The 24,063-nt window shown below is 52.1% G+C and overlaps 1 pseudogene; it reads left to right on the top strand.

Moving 5' to 3' along the window:
- Nucleotides 1–15,670: 15,670 nt before the first annotated feature.
- On the top strand, nt 15,671–16,246 carry LOC147958420 (uncharacterized; annotated as a pseudogene).
- Nucleotides 16,247–24,063: the final 7,817 nt, after the last annotated feature.

The following is a 24,063-nucleotide window of genomic DNA, read 5'->3' as shown; positions in this document are numbered from 1 at the left end:
TGGGCTCATCTTCATATGATTACTTGGGGCTTCCTGTTCAAACATAGGTGTATTCACCAAAGAGAACATGGCGTTACTACCCTCTTGATGCGGCTATCAAGACAATATTATCATCAGGGGCCAAAGAGAGTTTGTTACACACCACAACTCAAACATAGGCACCCGGCGAGCACAGCTCAGAAATATATCACATGGTGGCTTCTGCTTGCAAAGCGGAGTCATGTCCATTAATCCGGCTATCATGCCACAACAAAGCTTGGGAGCTTCACACCCAAGGGGCCAAAGAGAGTCTTGTTTCTACGCACAACTCAAACATAGGCACCCATTGAGCACAGCTCACAAAGTTACTTGGGGGCTCTTTGTGTCAAATACCAAAGAGTTTGAAAGGACCCTTGTAACCGGGTATCGACCCACGACTTGGAAGCCTGGTGTATTCACCTAAAACCCCGGGTTAACCTGCCTTCATCAAGTAAGCCACTCCTATCCAGGTAATCCTGGCACGACCCGTCGAACGTTTGACATTTACTCTCATTGAGACCCTGAACTTGTCAAAGTTAAAATGATGATTGGTTAGTTGGAGGGCCATCTTAAAAGGCTTTGTCAAATGGTTTAACTCAGCGGCCTGGCAGCCCATGAAAAGCCTCTAGTTTGGGCCTGGCAGCCCTTGAAAAGCCTCGACTACAAGTTTGTTCATTTGCTTTTTGTCAAAGTTTCTTCTCCTTTGATATGGTTTTAAGGTAAACTGGCGTCTATTGACCCGGCCAGACTATAAATCATCAGTCTGGTGTTTCTTAACCCGGCACAAGCTTTCAACTATCAGTTGTTAGTACAAATCAATTATAAACCGGAGTTTTCTTAGCCCGGTCTGGCGTTGACTATAAGTTGCCAGGATGATTATCCGGTGTTTATTATAACCCGACACGGTTTTATTACAAACCGGCAAAATATGACGGGAGTTATCATACTCAAGATTTGGGTTATCACCCTTACTAAAAAAAGTTGGTAAACCAACGATGTGATTCAATGTCACAGGTATGATCTATTTCATATTTGATTATTCTTAAGTGCATCCTTGGTTATAAACCCGGGTTATATGTTGGCCGTTATGACCCGTCCGGCGGTAAACCGCCAGGACACTTTAAACTTGTTGTATGCAGAAACAGGTTGAATAAAGCATAATTACAAATCACCGGTGTTTATTGAACCGGCCTGGCTTTGGACTATAAGTCGCCAGTATATATTTGGATTGCGCCATTGGAATTATGCGCTTATAAATCATTGGGTATATTATTCAAATAGCCAACATGGCTGGATTTTTATTATGGTTATCAATAACCAGTATTATGATTAAGGTTTTCAAAGTCGCTTTAGCGCAATGGCTATCATATTATCAATAGATATGATTTATTCTACAATTGAAGGAATAGTCCCGAGTTGCTGCAGGCTTACGGCCCGGCACTTGGGGGCTACATTATTTCAGTTAAAATTACATTAAATACACAAGTCTCATGTCGCTGCAAGCATGCACCATGACACTTGGGGGCTAATGCAAAGTCATTTTTTTTGCTCACCTTATTGAAGACCCGACTCATCACATTGTGATGAGCCGGCCCTTGGGGGCTACCAATTGCTCCTGTCAACAATTCAAGGTACACAGATTTTCATCTATTATTGAAGGATCCACTGCTCAGTTGGTAAAGCACAAGGCTCTTAACCTTGTGGATGTGGGTTCAAGCCCCATGACGGGGGTTACATCGTATGATGTTATTTTTATTGAAGAATATATCAAGTCCCAACTCAATATTATCTTATTGAGCCAGCCCTTGGGGGCTACATATTGGTGCTCAAGTTTACATGGTCATATTTACAAAGTCCCTGCTCATTATTGCATAATGACCCGGCCCTTGGGGGCTACACTAGTTGAAGTTTTTTATGAGAATAAGGCAATTTCAAGTCCCAGGTTGCTGCAAGCATGACAACCCGGCACTTGGGGGCTACATATGTAGAATACTCAATTCTGACTAGTGATTGATGAACAACCTGGATTTCTTCAAGATTGTGCTATTCATATTGAAGCAAGTCTTAAGTTGTTGCTATGCTACCTTCTTAAGACTTGGGGGCTACAAGTGATAGGCATATAAGAGGTATATTTTCAATCTTCATGCTAACTACAATTATGACTTGGTGCCATCAAAATTTGTAAACCGGCAATGATAAACCGGCGAGTTCAAGTCTTAAACCGGCACAGTTCTACATTCTCAAACCGGCAAGTTCTACATTCTTAAACTGGCTGAAGATCAAATGAGTATTTCAAAGGCCAATATTTTTGTTAAGCATTGGGAGCTGAAGTCAAAGGAGTTATTCTTCACAATATTTCACTATGACAAACCGATGTCAGCAAATTGATTATGAAGCTGGTCTATTGACTCGGATTTTCTAGAAGAAGGAAATGACAAGGATTTAAAGATGCTCAGGATCAGTTTAACATGGATAAATCCAAATTAAACTGGGGGCTAATGTCGGGGATATACCCCACGGTATGACCCGGCTGGAATGTTAAACCAGCTGGGACTTGGTAAACCGACGGATGGTAAACCGGTGGAGAGTTAAGACAGAGAGTCAAGACAAATGGCTAAGACAGACGGAAAACCGGCTGGTGTTAAACCGGCAGACAATGTTAAACTGGCAGAACAATGTTAAACCGGTAGAACAATGTTAAACCGGCAGACCAATGCTAAACCGGCAGACGTTAAGAAGCCCAGGAAGGGAAGTCAAAATAGTTTAAGTTAAAGTCCGAGTTGGACTCCACATGTAACCCGCCCCTCCAACATATATAAGGAGGGGCAGGGCACCCCAAGGGGGACAAGATTGACAAGTTCCACAAGTTTGATAAGTTAGGGTTAGACAAACAAGTCTAGAGCTCTCGAGTTAGAGAACCCGTGTAATTGTGAACATCATCATCAATACCAATGAAGCAGGATGTAGGCTTTTACCTCCAACGTGAGGGGCCGAACCTGGGTAAAACATTGCGTCTCTCGTCCCGCTCAACCCCTCTGAAGCTACCACATAGATGCGTTGGCCTCGCGACTAAAGTCCTAAAACTAAGGACATCTGCCGTGGCAATTCCACGACACCCGTAGCTAGGCATAAAGCAAGGATCTAAGTTTTGTCATCTTTGGTTCGAGATCCATAAGATGCCCTCCGGATTGATTCATATGGTGGATTAATTCTTGTTGTAGGAAAGTGTTCTGTAGCCTTCCTCAAAGGAAATTGGAACTTGATATTGCCTTCTTTCATATCAATCACGGCACCGATAGTGCGTAAAAACGGTCCACCAAGAATAATTGGATAAGATGGATTGAAATCATATAAAAAACAATAAAATCTATGGGCACATAATTCCTATTTGCAGGAATAAGAACATCATTAATTCTTCCCATAGGCTTTTTAATAGTAGAAGCCGCCAAGTGCAAATTCAAGGAACATTCTTCAAGATTAGTAAGACCAAGCACATCACATAAAGATTTCGGAATTGTAGAAACACTAGCACCCAAGTCACACAAAGCAAACACTCATAATTTTTAATCTTGACTTTGATAGTAGATTCCCATTCATCATGTAATTTTCTAGCAATTGAAACTTCTAATTCCAATTTTTCTTCAAGAGCTTTCTTCATAGCATCAACAATATGTTTAGTAAAAGCTTTATTTTGTTCATAGATATGGGGTGAATTTAGAATGGTTCACAACAAAGAAATACAATCAATCAAAGAGCAACTATCATAATTAAAGTCTTTGTAATCCAAAAGAGTGGGTACATCACTAGCTAAAGTTTTGACCTCTCCAAACCCACTTTCATCATTTTTCTCAACAAGATTTTCACCCTCTGAATAATTGGGATGACTTCTACCTAAAGTTGACTCTTCTCTAGTCCCATTTTCATCAATCTTAACTTTAATAAACAAGGAATCAATAGAAGAAACACCAATCATTTTAAGATCTTCATCACTCTTATCGTCTAACGAGATTTGTTTAGCAGCCATTTGATTTACTAAGGTAGCTTGTGCCTTGGATATTTTTCCCAGCAAACTTTCAGCAAAAGAATACTTAGCTTGGAGATTGCAAACTTCTCTACTAATATCATCAAGTTGTTTTCTGATAGTATCTAGCACAACAAAGTGCTCCTTAAGTTCTTAAGTAAAATATTTATTATGCTCAAATTATGTAGTCATATATTCCTTAGTACTTTTCTCAATTTCAAGCAAAATATTTGGGTAAGGAACATCATAATATTTTCTTTGAGGCATCATAACTACGCAAACAAGAACGCACACACAAACAGATCCGGCAAGAAAACAGCGAACGAAAAAAGAGAGGCGAATAAAACCGCAAATTTTTGTGAAGTGGGGGAGAGAAAAATGAGAGACAAATGGAAAATAATGTAAATTGCGAGGAGATGAGATTTTTGATTAGGAACCTGGTTATGTTGAAGATCCTCCCGGCAACAGGTGAAGGAAATATGCCCTAGAGGCAATAATAAAGTTGTTATTTATATTTCGTTATATAATGATAAATGTTTATTATTCATGCTAGAGTTGTATTAACCGGAAACTTGATACATATGTGAATACATAGACAAACAAAGTGTCACTAGTATGCCTCTACTTGACTAGCTCGTTAATCAAAGATGGTTAAGTTTCCTAGCCATAGACATGATGATGTAGTGTGGAACCCTAGATGGCCGATCTTTCACGAAAGGAGCGGACACCAATGAGGAACACGAGAGAACACTCAAACCAACAAGATATGGACAAACATATGCTAGATCCTCGAAACACAAAGAGATACACGGTCCACGATCAACAAGGGACGATACACGGTAACCGGTTCTTCTCCAAAGGGGGTCTTGATGGGGCCACCCAAAAGGGGGTCTTGAATCCAAGGGGATCTTCTCCGTAGAGGAGCCGCTGTCTCTCTCGAGGAGTAGATCCGATGTGGATGAGCGAGGCTCTATCTCTAATATGAGCTATCACAACGCTAACCCTATCTAGGAGGAGGTGGAGGAATATATATAGTCTAGGGCCACGAAGGGATAAGTGAGGGATACATGGGCCTCGGCTCGATACTCTGCGCACATACAGGCGCCGGTCGTTCGACGGGTACTGGACGTCCGGGCTCGCGAGGGTCCGGTCATCCCATACTTGTCGGACGTCCGGTGTTTTAGCTCGGATAGCCCTCGTCGGATTTCAGAACGTTGTCGGTCGCCCGGTGGATGATGGTCATAGGACGTCCGACCTTGGTTGGTCGTCCGGTCATTGTAGCTTTTGTCCGCTGGTCCATCTGGCTGGTGGGGACTCCAGGCATCTGACGTCCGGTGACTGTCGGACGTCCGGGAACTGATGCTTCCTGGCAGCTCTTCCTCTTGTTCTGTGCGCTTGGTGTCCTCGCCGTCTTGTCCATGGTCTTCCTCTTTGTTCCTGGTCATGCATAGCACATATATGTGAGGTAGTAGCCATGTCTCATATGTGGAAAGTGATGGTTCAGAGAGGAGCGAGTTCACCTTGCGTCCAATGGCGTATAGTCGAGGTCTCATCGTATGTCCTCTTGGGGCATGGGGAGTAGTCGTAGTGTACATGGAGATGATCATAGGATGCTCCGCATGTCATCTTTGCTCTCAAGAGCTCATTTCGTCAACTCTTTGGATTGAGAGGTTGACGGGTATACATGAGTACCTACAAAAAACGAAGACAAAGGGAAAATTGTGTGTGTGTGGTATATGTACGCATCATCCATCATGATGCGCACATGCTTGTGTTGGTTAGCACAAAATATCCAATGCTCAAATAAATGATATGCGTGATATAGAAATCCATCATGATAGGTTTGTTATTATGTATAGCATAATGGAGACTCAAATTGTGTAATGCATCATGAGAAATATGTAGAGTATTGTTATTCATGGAATGCATATGGTGCAAGCAATTATGGGAATCATGCAAAGTATGGAATGCTTAAAAATCTCCTAATATGTAGAGGAAAATATGGGGGTCTCCTCATGAGCATTAATGGAAACATCACATGGAGAATATTGAAAACATCCAAAACAATGCATATTTGGAACATTGTGATCATGGCATGGCATAGTAGATGAATTGCACAAATCATGTAAAGGAAGCATGGCAATATCATCACATGAAAAACAAAAGCCAATGACCATCATCTTTTCATCTATGCCATAGGTGCAAATAGGATTTATTTTAATGGGGCATGCATAGTTACTATGTTGAGATTGAAATGATGTAATATGGGAGATCTCACTCATAGCATATGACAAGTTTAATGGATTGTCAAACATGAAGTGACCAATAGAATTTTCACAACATATCCTATGGAGCATAGAATCACAACTAGGCAATTCAACATGCTCATCATCATATTCATCATAAATGGGTGGCATATCGAAACATGACATAGTATGCGATGAATCCATAAGGTGATCATCATCGTGCATGCAATCATTTGCAAGATAGTCCACTAGTGGGACAATAGAAGCACCATCACCTATGTTACCTTTGCAGAATCGCTCATGTGTTGTAGGTGAGGTGTCGAAGACCAAGTCGTGGTCATCTTCATCGTGATGGAACCATGTGGGGGTGCATCATCGTCCACCATGGCCATTGTCGTCTCCATTGGAGGTATGGACTCGTCGAGGATATGCATGTTGTCATGTAGGAGACCTAGCACCATAAGGGAAAACACACTTGGAGTAGAGGATAAGTCATTAGAAATTATAGTGGCCTCATGTGCCGTGTCAACTACCTCACTCACTAAGTGTTGTGGCTCACTCACTCCCTCTTGGATGCTCTCACTCATATGGTTGGTGGAGTCACTCAAATGGCTCTGAACCTCACATAGGATGTGTGTCATGCTCTCATGTGTGGGGCTAGTGGTGGTCACACTCATCCTCTCATAGGAAATGCACTCAATGTCATATATGGTGGAGTCACTCATCTCACTCATGGGGTGGTGGCTCTGCTCACATGGCAATTGGGGCATCTCTTCATATGTGTGTGTCAAAGAGATGTAGGTGCAAATGTCCCCATGCTCAATTCCTTTCGCCGCCTTGGTTGAAGTGATAGTCCCATGCTCAACCTCCTCATCCATAATGCCTCCAAAGATGAATGCCGTAGGATGTGGCAAAACATCACTCTCCTCTGAGACCAAAGAGAGGGTCTCATGTGCGGTCTCGTAGCTTGACTCGGAGTACGAGTCTAATATGGGCGTCGTGTTCATGTTTTTAGAGAGGTTCATGTTTGTCGACGTGGTCGAAGGGGATGGCCCTTGCTTGACCTTCTTGTCACCGTCTTGTTGTTGGAGGCCCATATGATGTGGCACCTCATAGCTCATCTCCATTACCAAAGGGAATTTCCCATGCTCGGCCATCTTTCTTGAGGGGCTTCCGAAGATGGAAGTGTCGCCCTCGCTTGTAGGTGGTCGCCTCGTGGTTAAAGATGTCGATGTAGGCGAACTCATGGGAAGTAGGCGAAGATGTCGTACGTCCGAAGGCGAAGATGCCTTGATGACACTTGGCAAAGATGCCGAAGTGGTTGGTGTAGCCGTAGCTCCTTCTTGGTGGTGGTCGTCTCACGGTCTTCTCTTTTTCTCATGAAGCTTGGACTTGGCGTGAAGTAGGGCTTGTTGGGACTTGTGCATTTGTGCTTGGCGAGCATCTTCATGATGATGGTGTCATTGTCATGCTTGAGCTCGATGGGGTTCGTCATCGTCGTGCACATGATGCTTGGAGGTGACTTGCCCTTCATGACAATGTGGATCACGAATGTGATGGTGGTCGCCATGGATATGTGGACGTGGACGACTTGCGCTTGCGTCTCTTGGGCGCTCCGAAGATGATTGACTTGCTCACCGCCGCCTTGAGGATGGTGATGGGGAAGAACGTTTGGCCAACAAAGTCTGAATCTCCTCCATCCTTGCATCTTGCTCCTCCTTTTATGCAGAAAACTTGTTGTCGAAGTAGTCCCTTCTCCTAGCTTCGGAACATCGTAAGTCGGTGGTGATGTTGTCAATGACTTGCATTGCTCATTGTAGTCTGAAGTGGGGAGTTTTGTTGTTGTAGTTGTATGCGCCATCGTTGTTGTGGAAGGCCGGAGATGAAATGCCTTGCCTATCCATCACAAGACTCGGGCAAATATGAGTGGGAGAAAGAGAAGCACTATACCAAACGTACCTTGACTGATGTTGAAGATGGATCAATGATCACTCAATGATGTACCAAGGAAATAACACAATTGGTACCGATCTTGTCGATTTCTCACACCTACACAAATAAGGCTTATGGTGGAGCTTGGTGAGGATAGTGGCACAAAAAATTGATGCGCAACGTTGGCAAGAGTCAATAATGTTGAAAGAGATTCACAAATTCGCAAGTAAAACAAGTAGACCAATAGCAATATGTGGCACACAGAAACACACACACGGATAGATAAATGGGGTCGTGCAACCAAGGAATAAGCTCAAAATGTGGAATCCACGAAAAACACTCGTGTTGGACAACTCAAGAGAGACGCTAGCACGGTTGCTCAATAGGCGGATACGACACTTGTGCACAACCTATAAGATGCAAAATGTATGAACTTTCTATCCCAAGTAGGCTATGTATGTATGGTTCCCGGTGTTTCACACATGATGATCCAAGATGATCAATATGGTAGTATGATATGTAATGTGTCGATGCTATGGCACTTGCTTACAAGCTTTATTCTTTTTTGTGTATGGCCACTTTTGCACAATGCAAACCAAGATAGCACTTGTGAATATGCGGGAACAAACTTGAGGCACACGAGATGATATGATACCAATATGATATGGTACGTATGCAATGAGAGGTGTAGATCGATGATCACTAATGTGCACAAGTAACGTTGCCTGCAATACTCAAATGGCTAGTCCCGATAGGCAAGTGATGCAAAATGGGCTAGGGGTTAACAATGCAATTGCAAGGGGATATACAATGGAGGGATACCACGATACCAAGATGATACCGATATGGAGGTTACCGTCGAGGGTTTCTCGTTTATAAGCCACGGACGGATGATGGTGAAGTGGTCAAAGTCGAAGATGACCTCGTGGCGATGATGAGTGGCGGTGATCTTGATGGAGATACCAAGATGATAGAGACTCATCCCTAAGTATCCGAAACACCTTAGGAAACGGAAAACAACCGCAAACTCAAAATCTCAAATGACAAATGACAAATGGTGGTAGCGGAATGCGGTGGTGATGTTGTGGAAGCTCAATGGGATTACGGAAATGCAATGATGGGTTATGTGAGTTGGCAATGCGGAAGTGGAGGGTTATTGGGTTATGTGTGTCGGAGTTGAAGGTCACCGTCTCTAAGTAGCCGAAACACCTTAGGAGACACAACTCACAACTCAAACAAAATTGGGTTAAGTTGGGGTGGCGCAAGTGTATGGTGGGCAAACCTATGCGGAAGTGGTGGTGGTGGTTGATGAAGAAGCAACCGTCCCTAAGTAGCTGAAACACCTTAGGAGACTTGAATCTCAACTCAAGCAACCACAAATGCTATGGGGATCAATATGGGTTAGGTTGCGAAAGTCGGTGGTGGTTACGCGGAAGATATGGTGGAAGCCCTACGTAAACATGCCAAAGTTCCAAAAATTTGATGGAGTCAAATGATGATGGTAGTATTTTTGTGGGAAGGGGGATGTCAATAGCTTCAAAACAAGCTAAAGAACATCAAAATCGGAGTTCGGATGAATTAGTTACGGGCGAAACAAGAATCAGTCGAAGTCAATATCTAGAGGTATTGGACGTCCGTAAATGGACAGATGTCCGGTCGCCGGACGTCCGGTCGGGCTCGAAAATCCGCTAATTTCGTTCTGTTGGCCGGTTCTGGTCGTCCGGTGGATGACGGACGTCCGATGCTTCATGGGGGTCCGTACGTCCGTAAAAACGTCGGTCATCCGGTGGGTCGGGGTCAACGTGAGATTTCAGATCCGAGACGCGATTTTGGGCGGAATTTGGGGATTTTGGGGTCAAAATTGATGAGATTTCGTGGATGAAAGATGGGGAAACTTGGGGAAATGCTATATCCACTTGAAACCAAGCAAATGCATTGATCAAAATCAACAAAACTTCATCAAACCAACAAATCACAAAAAAATTGGGGCTATTTTTGGCGGGGATCTTTAAATTTGGGGAAGAACACAACAAAATCAAGCTAGAAAACGAAGAGGGGAGGCTCTGAAATCATGATCAACGTGTCTCATGATACCAAGATGATGTAGGGTGGAACCCTAGATGGCCGATCTTTCATGAAAGGAGCGGATCCCAATGAGGAACACGAGGGCAAACACGAGGGCAAACACGAGAGAAACACTCAAACCAACAAGATATGGTCACACATATGCTAGATCCTCGAAAAACAAAGAGATACACGGTCCACGATCAACAAGGGACAATACAGGGTAACCGGTTCTTCTCCAAAGGAGGTCTTGATGGGGCCACCCAAAAGGAGGTCTTGACTCCAAGGGAATCTTCTCCATACAGGGGACGCGGTCTCTCTCGAGGAGTAGATCCGATGTGGATGAGCGAGGCTCTATCTCTAATATGAGCTATCACAACGCTAACCCTAACTAGGAGGAGGTGGAGAAGTATATATAGTCTAGGGCCACGAAGGGGTAAGTGGGGGATACATGGGCCTCGGCCCGATACTCTGCGCACAGACAGGCGTCGGTCGTCCGACGGGTACCGGACGTCCGGTGGCTCGCGAGGGTCCTGTCGTCCGGTACTTGTCGGATGTCCGACGTTTTGGCTTGGGATAGCCCTCATCGGATTTTTGGACATTGTCGGTCGACCGGTGGCTGATGGTCATCGGACGTCCGGCCACTGTAGCTTTCCTCGGCTGGTCCATCTGGGTGGTGGGTACTCCATGCGTCGGACGTCCGGTGACTGTCGGACGTCTGAGAGCTGATGCTTCCTGGCAGCTCTTCCTCTTGTTCCGTGCGCTTGGGGTCCTTGCCGTCTTGTCCATGGTCTTCCTCTTTGTTCCAGGTCATGCATAGCACATATATTTGAGGTAGTAGCCATGTCTCATATGTGGAAAGTGATGGTTCGGAGAGGAGCGAGTTCACCTTGCGTCCAATGGCGTATAGTCGAGGTCTCATCGTATGTCCTCTTGGGGCATGGGGAGTAGTCGTAGTGTACATGGGGATGATCGTAGGATGCTCCGCATCACATGACTTGTCATTTGATGAACGGGATCACATCATTAGAGAATGATGTGATTGACTTGACCCATCTGTTAGCTTAGCATTATGATCGTTTAGTTTATTGCTATTGCTTTCTTCATAACTTATACATGTTCCTATAAATATGAGATTCTGCAACTCCCGAATACATGTCGGGGGTTGGGTGCGACATATGCCAAAGGATGGCTTATCATGGCGGGGGCGAATAGAACGTCGCCGGTGCCTGGAAACAGGATAAGGCGAAGGCATGCACGCCGGCGAATCTTACCCAGCTTTGGGGCTCTCCGGGGAGATAATACCCCTGCTGCTGCTCTGCGGGGTCTCCGCATGATCACTATGGCAAAGTGTGTACACGGTTGCTCCTTGAGCTGTTTCCTGGAGGTAGGAGAAGGCTAGGCTAGCTCTCTCTTTCCTATATGATCTGGTCTAGTGCTAATGGATTCCAACCCTTTGCATGGGTGCCCTGGGGGGTTTATATAGGCCTACCCCCCAGGGGTACAATGGTAATCCGGCTGGGCGCGGGCCCAGCCGTCAGTTTCTCCGGCCTCCGTCTTCTCCGCCGACTGCTGGGGCCCGCCAACTAGTCCGGTACGGCGCCGACAGGCCGTGTCCGCCGCTGGCAGGTCTTGCCAGCTGCTGATTACTGTAGTCGTGCTTCTAATGACGCGGGCTTGGTCATGGGGTCGTGGCAACAGCCCCGCCGCCTAGCGGGCGATCACTATTGCCACTCCGCGTCACATCTGGTTAATGGCGCGTGGGCCCCGGGGGAGGGGCTGGCCGACTCTCGGGGGCCGACTCCCAACGGGTCCGACTGGTGACGCTCTCGCCGTCTTCTGGACTCCCACTGACTGGTGGGACCCGCCGCCCCAGGGCCGTACAGACAAGCCATCGTGGGTGCAGGATTCTGCCCACTGGTGCTGATGTCAGGGCCGTCATGGCAACAGTGTCGCGCCGGACGGAGATCTCCGCGGGTATGGCGTACTGTGGCCATGCCTGCCTCTGGAAAAGGTGGGGGAGTGGGATTTACTGTAGCCACTCCCCGTCCCGTCCCTCTTGATGAGGGCATGGGGTTTGTTGGAGTCGCGGGCTGACTCCCCAAGGCCGGCTTCTCGGGAAGTCGTCAGTGAGGAGTCGGCTCATCCTGAAGTCGTCCCCCGGACTCGGCCGTGAGTGGGCAGTCGGTTGCCTTGCCGCCGACTTCTCAGAAGGCGGCTCTTCGTCCTGGGGTCTTGAGGGGCGCAGCCTGCCCCCGATGTCTTGAAAGGTTCAGGGGCTTGGGTTAGCCAACCCGTGGCCCATTACTCCGACAGTAGTCCCCGAAGCTAATGTGGCGCCGCGGGCGATTGGCCGAGGAGCCTCAGCAGTTTTTCTTTCCGGGTGCCCGAGACATGGATCTTGCTTGACATCTACCGGGCCGACTGGAAGGAGTCGGACTCGCTCAACTCTGACTTGTACAATATTTCGAATGCCGCGGCGGGATCCAAGTAGCGTGCTGGCTAAGCTTCCAGGCCGCCACCCGTTCCGGGCCTGTCACGTGGCAACACGCAGCCGGGCCAGTCTGCCTGCCCACGCGCGTGACGGGACAGGCCAACAGGCGGGGCCCTCCATTACCGCGCCTCGGTGCACGAGCGGATCCGCTGCGGCCCGAGCGGACGGTTGGGATTCCCGTGAAGTTACTGCGCGCAGTAACTTTTGTCGTGGAAACGTGGGGCTCGTGGGCGCAGTAAATCCCACGACCGCCCCCTCGGCTTCGCAGCCCATGAGACTATAAGTAGGGGGAGGAGGGGGCACGACAGAACCCGGGAGCCGGCGCCGTCACGTGACTCCGAGTGCTGAGGCAGTCGGAGGGCTTGGCTGGTTCGGATCTGCTGGCCGCCTTCGTGGCGCGCCGAGTTCTCCCGCTCCAAGGTCACCCCCACATGATATGCCAAATGAGTGGGCACCGTGACCCGAGTCGGATGTGCACCAAGGACATGCCTCACGAGGAGGTGGCCTACATGGTGAACTACCTCTGGGACAGCAAGCTCCTGGAGGATTGGCGATTCGGCAAGGAGCCGTACTCTCGCGCCAACCCCCCGCCCACAGTGAGTTTCCTTTTTCCCTCTTTCTTTGAATTGTCTTCTTTCTTGCCGAGTTTGTCTTGTCCGACCTGACCAGTCGGCGTTGGTCAGAATCCCCTCCTCCATCCATCATCCGGCACCGCGGGGCCGGCCCGCGAGTTCCCCGCCGACCGGGCGGAGAGCAACATCGACGACCCCGATCTGGGGGCGGCGGCTTTGGAAGACGACGCCGAGGGAGGAGGCAGCCCGCGGCTCAGGGCCAGTCTAGAGGACTGGCCTAATGATGATGAGGAGGTCGCCCCCCGCCACCGGCCAGGAGTCGGCCATCCTGGCGCGGGCTCTTCTGCCGCGCCGGGCTCTCCAGGCGGCGGGAAGAAGCGCAGGGCCGTGCCGACCTTGTTCGACAGTCGGCCGAAGAAGCCCAAGAGTTCGGCCGCGGCGACCAAGCGGGACGAGGCGGCCGCGAAGGCCATCCGCTTCCGCAAGGAAGTAAATAATCCGCCACTGGTCTCCGCGTGAGTATTCCATCTTAATGCTTTTATTCCTTCTTTGTGGCTTTTGTCTGAGTCTTTTACTTGCTTCCCTCGCTTCAGGGCTCCCCTCACTCTTGAGAGGGTTGTCGCCGCCTCCTTCATGGGGTCGGCGGAGACGTCCGCCACCACTCGGCGGATTGACCACGTCGCCGACCTCCGAGAGGCGACGGAGCGGAACGTGCAGGAGAAGTGCAACGAGGAAGAGGCCGCCTGCCTGGAGAAGGTGGAGGCCGAGAAGGTGGAGGCCTCCACCAAGAAGAAGCTGGCAGAGGCCGAAGCCGCTGTCGCGGCGAGGCGGCAGGCTGAGGAGGCCGTGCACCGCCAATCGGCGGTGTTCATCACCCCGCTGAACTCTGCGCCGCCGCCTCCGGAGTTCACGGGGCAGACTGGGGAAGCCGGCAGCAAGAACCCCATCATGGAGAGGGAAGGCGGCGACACCTCCATGCCGGACGTGATCGTTCTGCCGCCACCTCCGCCGCCATCTGGGAGCGCGCAAGGCAAACAGACGGCGGACCCGTCGGTGCCGCCGCGTGAAGACAAGGCCGTGGCGAGGCTACTCCTTCAAGTCAGCTCGCCAACGCGCCACTGTCTTGAGAATGCGACTTCGGCACCACGCCCCTTGGAGACCGGCACCGCCAGCTCGGCGATCCCAGATGCCGAAGCGACGAGCGCCGTGCCCAATTGGTGGGTGCGAGGAGGCGGCACGGGCCCGCTGAACCAGGCGCTTCTGGACGTCCAGACAAAGCTGCGAGCTGAGGGCGACGCCATCCAGAACTGCACCAAGGCGTACCTGGCGTCGCGGGCAGCCGTCCGGGTATGCTTTCTCTTTTGTCCTTGTTTTCTTGTTCCTCTCTATGGGGGCGCGCCAGCGCACCCACTGGGTGTAGTCCCCGAGTTTTGGGCCGACTGCTGAGCAGGCGGCCCGGAACTCCAATTGGTGAGTTCCGGGTACTAACTTTTGTCTGAAATACTTGTCGCAGGACTATCACAACCTTCGTGTCACCACCTTCAACCGCAATGTTGAAGAGCTGGGCAAGCGGACCGCCGACTTGTCGGAGAGCCTGAGTGAGTCCTTTTTCTTCTTTGCGGGGGCGTGCTGGCGCACCCATAGGCTGAAGTCCCCGAGATTCGGGCCGACTGCTGAGCAGTCAGGCCGGATCTCCCCGGCGACCTTCTTTGTTGATGACTTAACGCCTTCTTTCTTCTTTCTCTTCAGAGGCCAACGCCGCTCTTCAACAGCAGCTGAGCGTAGCCAACTTCGTGTTGCGCGCCAAGGGGAAGGAGTGCAGCAAGCTCGCCGCAGAGCGCGATCTGCTGGCCGCACAATTGGCAGATCAGAAGGAGCTGCTCAAGAAGACGCAGAAGGAGGCGGAAGAAGCGGAGACCGCCCTCCTGGCCGAGTTCGCAAGCGAGCGCTCCTCCTAGTCTGAAAAGGAGGCATTGCTGGCCTCCGGCTTCCACGAGATTGAGGACATCGTTGATGGTGAGTTTCTTTACTTTCTTTCTTCGAGCTGCCGACTATAAGTCGAGCTGACTCCTGATTTTTGACTTGCTTCTTCATTCTTTCCGTCTTGGCAGACTTCTTCCCTGGGCACTCGCAGGCCGCCATCCAAGCCATCGAGGCTGACCGTGAAGGTCGGAGGGCGGAAGGCGCAAAGATCGCCGCCGACGCCCCCTGAACCCTTGATGAGCATATCCTGAGCATCGAGGCTCGCCTTCGGCCGGCTCACCGGATGCTGCGTCGGCTTCAACGTGTCGGCGCCCAGGTGATTGCTGCCCTGTGGCCAGACATGCAGGCTCCGCGCACCCCCAGTCGGACTGCCGACTGGCTGGAGGTCGCGGTTGGTCGTCTTGAGGCCTGGAAAGGTTCCTCGGCCTGAGCTGGAGCGTGCCGAGCATTGGAATTCGTTAAGGCGTGGTATCCGGGGCTGGACCTAGATCGGCTGGCCACACTACGGTCAGAGGCCCAGCCGGAGCTGGTAGCCGCGGAAGACACCCTCGTCAAGCGTGCCGCGGCGATCGCTGAGTACACCGACACCAGCATCTTTGTCCCCGAGCGGGCTGAAGACGGCGAGGAGGTACCACCGGAGTGGTTTGGGATGAACCCAGACTACGATGAGGACTCAGCGAAGGTGATCGGCTCCAGCGTTGAGGAGGAAGGCGAGGCGGAGGACGGAGGCGAGACGGAGGCACCAGAAGATGGAGCGGATGGCCAGCCTCAGCTCGACCGCGCCTCTAGCAACGAGCCGCGTGCGGCCGAGCCGACTGCAGCTGGAGGCGATCAAGCCGAGACTGCCCAGCCGGCCGCCCCAACGCCTGACACCGCCGTCTCCTCTTACCCTCCGAATCCGCCTGCCGCTTCCTAAGCTGCTGCCTTATCTTTATTTTATCTACTTTAGTAGTCTTTGAAGAACTTGTTAATTCGCACAATTCCACCCGCGGGGTGTATTTTGAACTTCTGCTCGAAGATTCGGCCAAGGGCCTATGTTATGTAAATATTTATCCGAATTCTATCTTTTCTTGCTCATTGCTCCTTTGGCTTTTTCCTTTGCCGCCTTCCCTTAGTTGTCGTCTTGCCAGTCGGACAGCTGTTCTGCGGACTGCCGTTGGATCAAATGCTTGGCTACTTTTGAGAAGGCAAGTACTTAGCCATTTTAGAGTTTTTTAGCAAGTTGAATAGAATGCGGCGAGCCGACTTCTCAATAGTCGGTTAGCGAAAAAAGGCTGGAAGCCGGCTTAAACTATGTTTTATGCTTTGAGTCCTTAGCCATTTTTCATACGGACGCCCATTCTACCTTACTCCTGCCCACCGGACAGTCGCTCTGCGAGCTGCGGCTTCTGACAGGAGATGGCTTTGGCGCCACACACTACTTGTCTGGCTGCAGGAAGCATTTCATAGCGCAAGGCGGCAAGTCCCCGGGCCGACTAGTCGAACCCGGTGCCAAGCGGCATAACAAAGAGTAACATACTCGTAGGTATAATTCTTATCATATAGATAAAAGAGGGCAGTCCCCAAGCTCGTCTCGGGGGGCCCGAAGTCTTGATACTTTAATACAAAAGGTAGCATGGTACATACTCCATCAACTGTAAAATCTTCGGAGGAGATTTGCATTCCATGGCCGCTCTGTCTCTTTGCCGGAGTCGTCCCTCTTGCGTGCTCGGGGCTTCTGAGCGTCAATCAGGTAGTAGGAGTCGTTGCCCAGCACTTTGCTGCTGATGAAAGGGCCTTCCCAAGGCGCCGACAGCTTGTGCTGGCCGGCTGTTCGCTGGATCAGTCGGAGCACAAGGTCGCCCTCTTGGAAAGATCTCGGCCCGACCTTCCTGTTGTAGTATCGGCACAGGCTCTGCTGGTAGATGCTGGACCGGCTGAGTGCCAACAGCTGGCCCTCTTCCAGCAGATCGACGCCATCTTGATGTGCTTCTTCTGCTTCCTCCTCGGTGTACATGGTGACTCGCGGGGAGTCGAACTCTTTGTCCGTTGGGATGACGGCTTCAGCACCGTAGAGGAGGAAGAAAGGCGTGAAGCCGGTTGACTTGTTTGGAGTCGTGCGCAGACTCCAGAGGACGGCTGGCAACTCATCGAGCCAGCAGCCAGCCGAGCGCTCCAGAGGCTCGACCAGTCAGGGCTTGATGCCGGACAGGATGAGGCCGTTTGCTCGCTCCACCTGGCCATTTGACTGCGGATGGGCAACGGACGCTAAGTCTAGTCGGATGCCCTGTGTCGCGCAAAAATGGGCCAAGGCGCCTTTGGAAAAATTTGTGCCGTTGTCGGTGATGATGCTGTGTGGTATGCCGTACCGAATTGTGATGTCGGAGATGAAAGTCATGGCAGTCGGACCATTCAGTTTCTTGATTGGCTTCGCTTCTATCCACTTGGTGAACTTATCCACCGCGACAAGTAAGTGAGTTAAGCCACCTCGTGCCGTCTTGAATGGTCCCACCATGTCTAGGCCCCAAACGGCAAAGGGCCAGGCAACGGGGATGGTCTTGAGTGCAGAAGACGGCTGATGTGGTTTGGAGCGGAACTTCTGGCACCCTTTGCATTTTTGGACCATTTCCTTGGCCTCTTCTAAGGCAGTCGGCCAGAAGAAACCGTGTCGAAAAGCTTTGGCGACGAGTGCTCTTGAAGCCGCATGGTGGCCGCACTCGCCTTGATGGATGTCTTTGACAATTGCTTGGCCTTGCTCTGGCTCTATGCAGTGCTGGTAGACACCAGTGACGCTACGCCTGATCAGCTCTCTATTGACTATGGTGTAGGCTGCCGCTCGGCGTTGTACTTGTCGAGCTGAGGTCTCATCAGTCGGCAACTCTTTGCTCACCAGGAATTTGAGGATGGGCTGGGCCCATGAGGGTGTTGCTATTTCTTCGACTGCCAGAACTGCGATTTGGATGAGGACGGCTGGACCGGGAGGCGACGGGCTGGAGTCAGCGACCTCTTGCTGGATTAATGAAGTCCCCAGTCCGACTGGTGCAGCCCTCGGGCCGAGTTCTGGAATCTTCGGGCTGGCTTCGACTGTGGCGGCTTTGGAGCCATCTGCCAAAATCCTCGTACCGTCTGCTGGGGCTCTGGAGTCGGATCCGACTTCTTAGGGGGGAGCCGGCACGAAAATGGAGTCTGATTCTGGTGAAGGCTTGACAGACGGCTTGAGGAGGCGCTGAAGGGCGACGTCGGATGGTATTGCTTGGCGGGTAGAGCCGATTCGTGCCAGGGCGTCTGCTTGGTCGTTGTCGTTTCTTGGCACATGGAGGAACTCGCACCCCTCGAAATATCCATTGAGTTGCTGCATGAGGAAACGGTAACTTGCCATGTTTGCATCTTTGGCGTCCCAGTCGCCGGACGACTGCTGGACCACTAAGTCCGAGTCACCATAACACAGGATCCAGCGAATGCCATGTTCTTTGGCAAGCCGGAGCCCGTGAATGAGTGCCTCGTATTCGGCAACTTTGTTGGAGGCGGCAAAGTGGATTTGAAGTGCGTATGTGAGCTTGTCGCCTTTAGGAGAGTTGAGGACAACGCCGGCTCCCAGGCCGGTGCGCATCTTGGAGCCGTCGAAATGCATCCGCCAATGGGTGGAGTCGGGCGCTGGTGGTAGGTACTGGGTCTCGGCCCAGTCGACGACGAAGTCGGCCAGTGCTTGTGACTTGATGGCGGTGCGGGGCTGGTAGTAGATGGTGTAAGGAGCCAACTCTATGGCCCATTTGGCCACTCGGCCAGAATCATCTCATCTTCCAATGATCTCGGCAAGTGGGGCCGTGCAGACCACAGTGATTGGATGCTCTTGAAAGTAAGGCTTCAACTTCTTGGCGGCAAAGTGCACGCCATAGCACATCTTCTGGTAGTGGGGGTAGTTCTGCTTGGAGGTCGACAGCACTTCGCTCAGGTAATATACCGGTCTCTGGACAGGTAGTGCCTTGCCTTCCTCCTTGCGTTCCACTATAATGACTATGCTGACTACCCGGCTGGTGGCGGCGATGTACAGGAGCATGGGCTCCTTAGGAGTGGCAGCCGCCAGAACGGGTGGAGTAGTCAACATCTTCTTCAACTGAAGAAAGGCTTCGTCCGCCCTGTGGTTCCGGTCGAAAAAAGTGGTCTTCTTCATGAGCTGGTATAAGGGGAGAGCTTTCTCGCCCAGCCGACTGATGAATCGGCTGATGGACGCCAAGCAGCCAGTGAACTTTTGCACGTCCAGCAGTCGGCTAGGTACCTCCATCCTTTCAATGGCCTTGATCTTTGCAGGGTTGCACTCTATGCCGCGTTCAGAGACCAGGAAACCAAGGAGTTGGCCGGCTGGTACTCCAAAGACGCACTTCTCAGGGTTGAGCTTGATCTGAAATCGGTGCAGGTTCTCAAAGTTCTTCTTGAGGTCTTCCAGCAGTGTTCCACGCTTCTCCGTCTTCACAACCACATCGTCTACGTAGACGTGGGTGTTTTTGCCGAGTTGCTTGAGGAGGCATTTCTGCATGCAACGCTGAAAGGTGGCGCTGGCATTCCTTAAGCCGAACGTCATGGTTAGATAGCAGAAGGCTCCAAATCATGTGATGTAGGCGGTCTTCAGTCTGTCCGCCGGGTTTAGCTTGATCTGGTGATATCCTGAATATGCATCCAAGAAGCTCAACAGCTCGCATCCGGCTGTGGAGTCTATCACCTGATCGATTCTTGGCAAAGCAAACGGGTCCCTGGGGCAAGCCTTGTTGAGGCTTGTGTAGTCAATACACATTCGCCACTGCTTGTTCTTCTTCAGTACCAGGACCGGGTTGGCTAGCCACTCTGGAAAGAACACCTCCATAATGAAGCCGGTTGCCAGGAGTCGAGCTATCTCCTCTCCGACAACTCTTCTCTTTTCTTCTGTTAAGCGGCACAAGGGCTGCCTGACTGGCTTTGCATCAGATCGGACATGTAACTTGTGCTCGGCGAATTCCATCGATACACCTGGCATGTCTTTGGGGGACCATGCGAAGATGTCCCGATTCTCACGGAGAAAATCGATGAGCTCGCCTTCCTATTTGCTGTCGAGGTTTGCGCCTACGACAGCGTACCTCTCTGGGTGCTCCGGATCCAAGGGTATCTTCTTTGTCTCTTTGGCCGGCTTGAACAAACCCTCAGCCTCCGACTCCTTGGGGTTAGGCGACACCTCTAGCTGCTTGCCGGCCATCGCCACAACCCGGTCAAGGAGCCGCTTCTCGGCCGCAATCACCAGGGACTCGGCCAAACGACTACTCTCAGCCGCACAGGCAGACGACTTCCGCTAGTCGCCGGCTACGGTCAGAATCCCCTTGGAACTAGGCATCTTCATCTTGAGGTAGGCGTAGTGGGGGACCGCCATGAACTTGGCCAGGGCGGGTCGGCCAAGTAGTGCATGGTATGGGCTCTCAAGATCCACCACCTCAAACCAAACCGATTCTCGGTGGAAGTGATCTTTGTCTCCAAAGAGGACGTCCATCAGGATCTTGCCGATTGGTGAGCAGGAAAGGCCAGGAACAATGCTGTGGAACACAGCCTGGCTGTTCTGAAGCTGTCTTTGCTTGATTCCTAACTTCTCCATGGTGTCCTTGTACAAGATGTTGATGCTGCTGCCTCCGCCTATCAGAACTCGCGAGAAACGAGCAGCTCGCCTATCCGTGGCAAAGGTGGCATCCAAGACCAAGGCATAAGAGCCCGGACTCGGCATCACCTCTGGGTGATCAGCCTTGCTCCAGGTGATAGGCTTCTCGGACCAGTGCATGAATTCTGGTATCTCTGACGTAACTGCATTCAACTCGTGCTGCTGCAGCCGCCTACTGCGTCGATCATCAGCCACGCTGGTGAATATCACGTAGGCTCCGTTCTCTTCGGGGTACTTGTCTTGTACTGCGCCGATAGGCCTGACAGCCGGCTGCTGGGGCGGAGGCGGAGGCTGCTGCCCAGCATGCGGGGGAGGCAGGAGGCCGTCTCCTTTGGCGATCCTGGTGAGCCAGTGGCACTTCCGGGTGGTGTGATTCGATGGCTTCATGCCGCTGTGGAACTTGCAAGGACCATCCAGAGTCTGCTCGTATGAGAAAGCCGGCAACCAGTTGGGTTTGCCGCCTTTCTATCGCTTGGGTGGAGGCTGCCCATCCGGCTGCTGGTCCTCGACTGTTGCCACCTATCGGCTGCTGGAAGCCGGCTGTGGGGCCTTGCGCTTGTGGTCGCCCTGCTGTGGTCGCCGACTGGCGTCTCCAGCCGGAGTTCTAGGAGCCTGAGGGGCCACTTTGCCAGTCGCGCTGACTTGAATCTCCGCCTTCATGGAGGAGTCGGCCGTGGCGTACTTGTCTGCTATGATCAGTAGCTCGTCGAGGGTTTCTGGCTCGTCACAGAGGAGCTTGTGCTTGAGGAGGGTGCCCTCTCTGCACCCGGCGGTGAAGTACTCGATAGCCTGCACCTCGTGCACGCCCTCACAAGAGTTCTGGAGCTCGGCCCAACGCGTGAGGTAGTCGCGAGTTGACTCGTTCGGGCCTTGCACGCACAAGGAAAGCTGACGAGGCTTGGGAGGACGCTTGTACATGCTTGTGAAGTTGCAGACGAATGCATCGGTGAAGTCGACCCAGCTGTTGATGCCGCGGGGCTTCAGGTTGTTCAGCCATGTCCGGGCCGTGCCCTGCAGCATGAGCGGAACGTATTTCACGGCAACACGCTTGTTGTCGTTCGCTATGCTGACTGCCATGGAGTAGTCAACCAGCCAGTCCTCCGGCTTCATGGAGCCGGTGTACTTGGGCGTGTCTCTTGGGAGCGTGAACCCTTTGGGAAAGGGCTCGTCTCGAATGCGGGGCCCGAAACAAGGCGGACCCAACTCATCTTCTTCTTCCAGCGCCAGGGATCGGTGAAGTCGGTCGATCCGGTGGCGGGCGTCATTTTCTCCGACTCCCTCTCGGCGGCCAAGGCGGTCGCCGAGAGTCGGATGGTCAACAGGCGGTAGGGAGACTCGCCTTTCCTTGCGAGGAGGAGGAGGCGGACAGTCGTCCCGTCGTTCCACTGCTCTCGGGCGGCCGTCCTGGTCGCGCTCTATGGTAATGCGAGTCCGACTGTGGCTGACAGCCGGATCCCTGTCTTTCCTTCCTCGGGCGCCGCCAGTCGGCGTCCGAGACGTCGCGCCTTGATATCGGCATGGAGGCGGGTCATCGTTTTGTCGCTGCGGTGCCTCCGTGCGGCAGCCGGCCTCGTTCTCCACAGAAGCCGCGTCGAGGAGCCGCTGGACTTGCTCCGTCATCAGGCGGCGCTCTTCCCCCTCGAAGTTGTCCAGCTCGTCTGCCGGCGCCTGGGCACCTCGAATATTCTCCGCAGGCGTGGCGTACACAGGGCGATTTTCCCCGAACAGGTTGGCGATGGCCACGCCGCGCTGCTGGACCGCACCTAGGCGGCTGGGCCCAACTGGGGCTGGCGAGCCACCCACAGCGCGATCCATTTCACACCGGTAGGCTTCTGACAAGCGTCTCATGCTAGCCAGCTTCTTCGCGCCTTCGACGAGCTGAAGACGGCGCGCCTCCAACGTCTCTACGTCAGTGTCTTTCGGAATGGGCGCAGTCAGGTCTTGTAATGCCGCGCCAAGTGGGTCATGCGCTCCTTCGCCGGGATGCTCGTCATGACTGAAGACGAGCACCTCTGCGACAGTGCTTCCGTCGCTCTCCGCACGAGGGAGCGGCTCGTCGTAGACCACCACGTTGGTGGGGAACGCGTCGAGCGACGCGGTGTTGGAGTCGACCAACATCGGGTCGGTGGAGCCTACAGACTCCAAGTCCACGGCAGGCTCGCCGGTGACGTGGAGTTGGTCAAGGAGGCCCGCGAGGAGGCTCTCGGGGCCACCCGTGCCTGCGTCAGATGCAGGCTCATCGGAGAGGCGAACCTCATCGACAAGATTGGCGAGGCAGCTGGCTGCGCAGGCGATCTCAGCGCCATGCAGCGCGTCGGTGCAAACTCCGTCTGGCGTGCCGGGCTGGCTGCGCTTGCCAGGGAGGAAAAGGGTTCCCGTCCAGAACAGGTCTCCGGACAACAGTGCACCAGGCCCCACGATGGGCGCCAAATGTCGGGGGTTGGGTGCGACATATGCCAGAGGATGGCTTATCATGGTGGGGGCGAATAGAACGTCGCCGGTGCCTGGAAACGGGATAAGGCGAAGGCATGCACGCCAGCGAATCTTACCCAGCTTCGGGGCTCTCCGGGGAGATAATACCCCTACTGCTACTCTGCGGGGTCTCCGCATGATCACTATGGCGAAGTGTGTACACGGTTGCTCCTTGAGCTGTTTCCTGGAGGTAGGAGAAGGCTAGGCTAGTTCTCTCTTTCCTATATGATCTGGTCTAGTGCTAATGGATTCCAACCCTTTGCATGCGTGCCTTGGAGGTTTATATAGGCCTACCCCCCAGGGGTACAATGGTAATACGGCTGGGCACGGGCCCAGCCGTCAGTTTCTCCGGCCTCTATCTTCTTCGCCGACTGCTGGGGCCCGCCAACTTGCGGGCCCCGCCGACTGGTCCGGTACAGCGTCGACAGGCCGTGTCCGCCGTTGGCGGGTCTTACCGGCTGCTGATTACTGTAACTGTGCTTCTAATGACGCGGGCTTGGTCATGGGGTCGTGGCAACAGCCCCGCCGCCTGGCAGGCGATCACTATTGCCACTCCCCGTCACATCTGGTTAATGGCGCGTGGGCCCCGGGGGAGGGGCTGGCCGACT

Source organism: Triticum urartu, chromosome 7A, assembly GCF_056163025.1.
Source record: "Triticum urartu cultivar PI428250 chromosome 7A, HENAU_Tu73, whole genome shotgun sequence".
Classification (NCBI taxonomy): domain Eukaryota; kingdom Viridiplantae; phylum Streptophyta; class Magnoliopsida; order Poales; family Poaceae; genus Triticum; species Triticum urartu.
The sequence above is the reverse complement of the archived record's forward strand: the minus strand, read 5'-3'. Positions and strand labels throughout refer to the sequence as shown.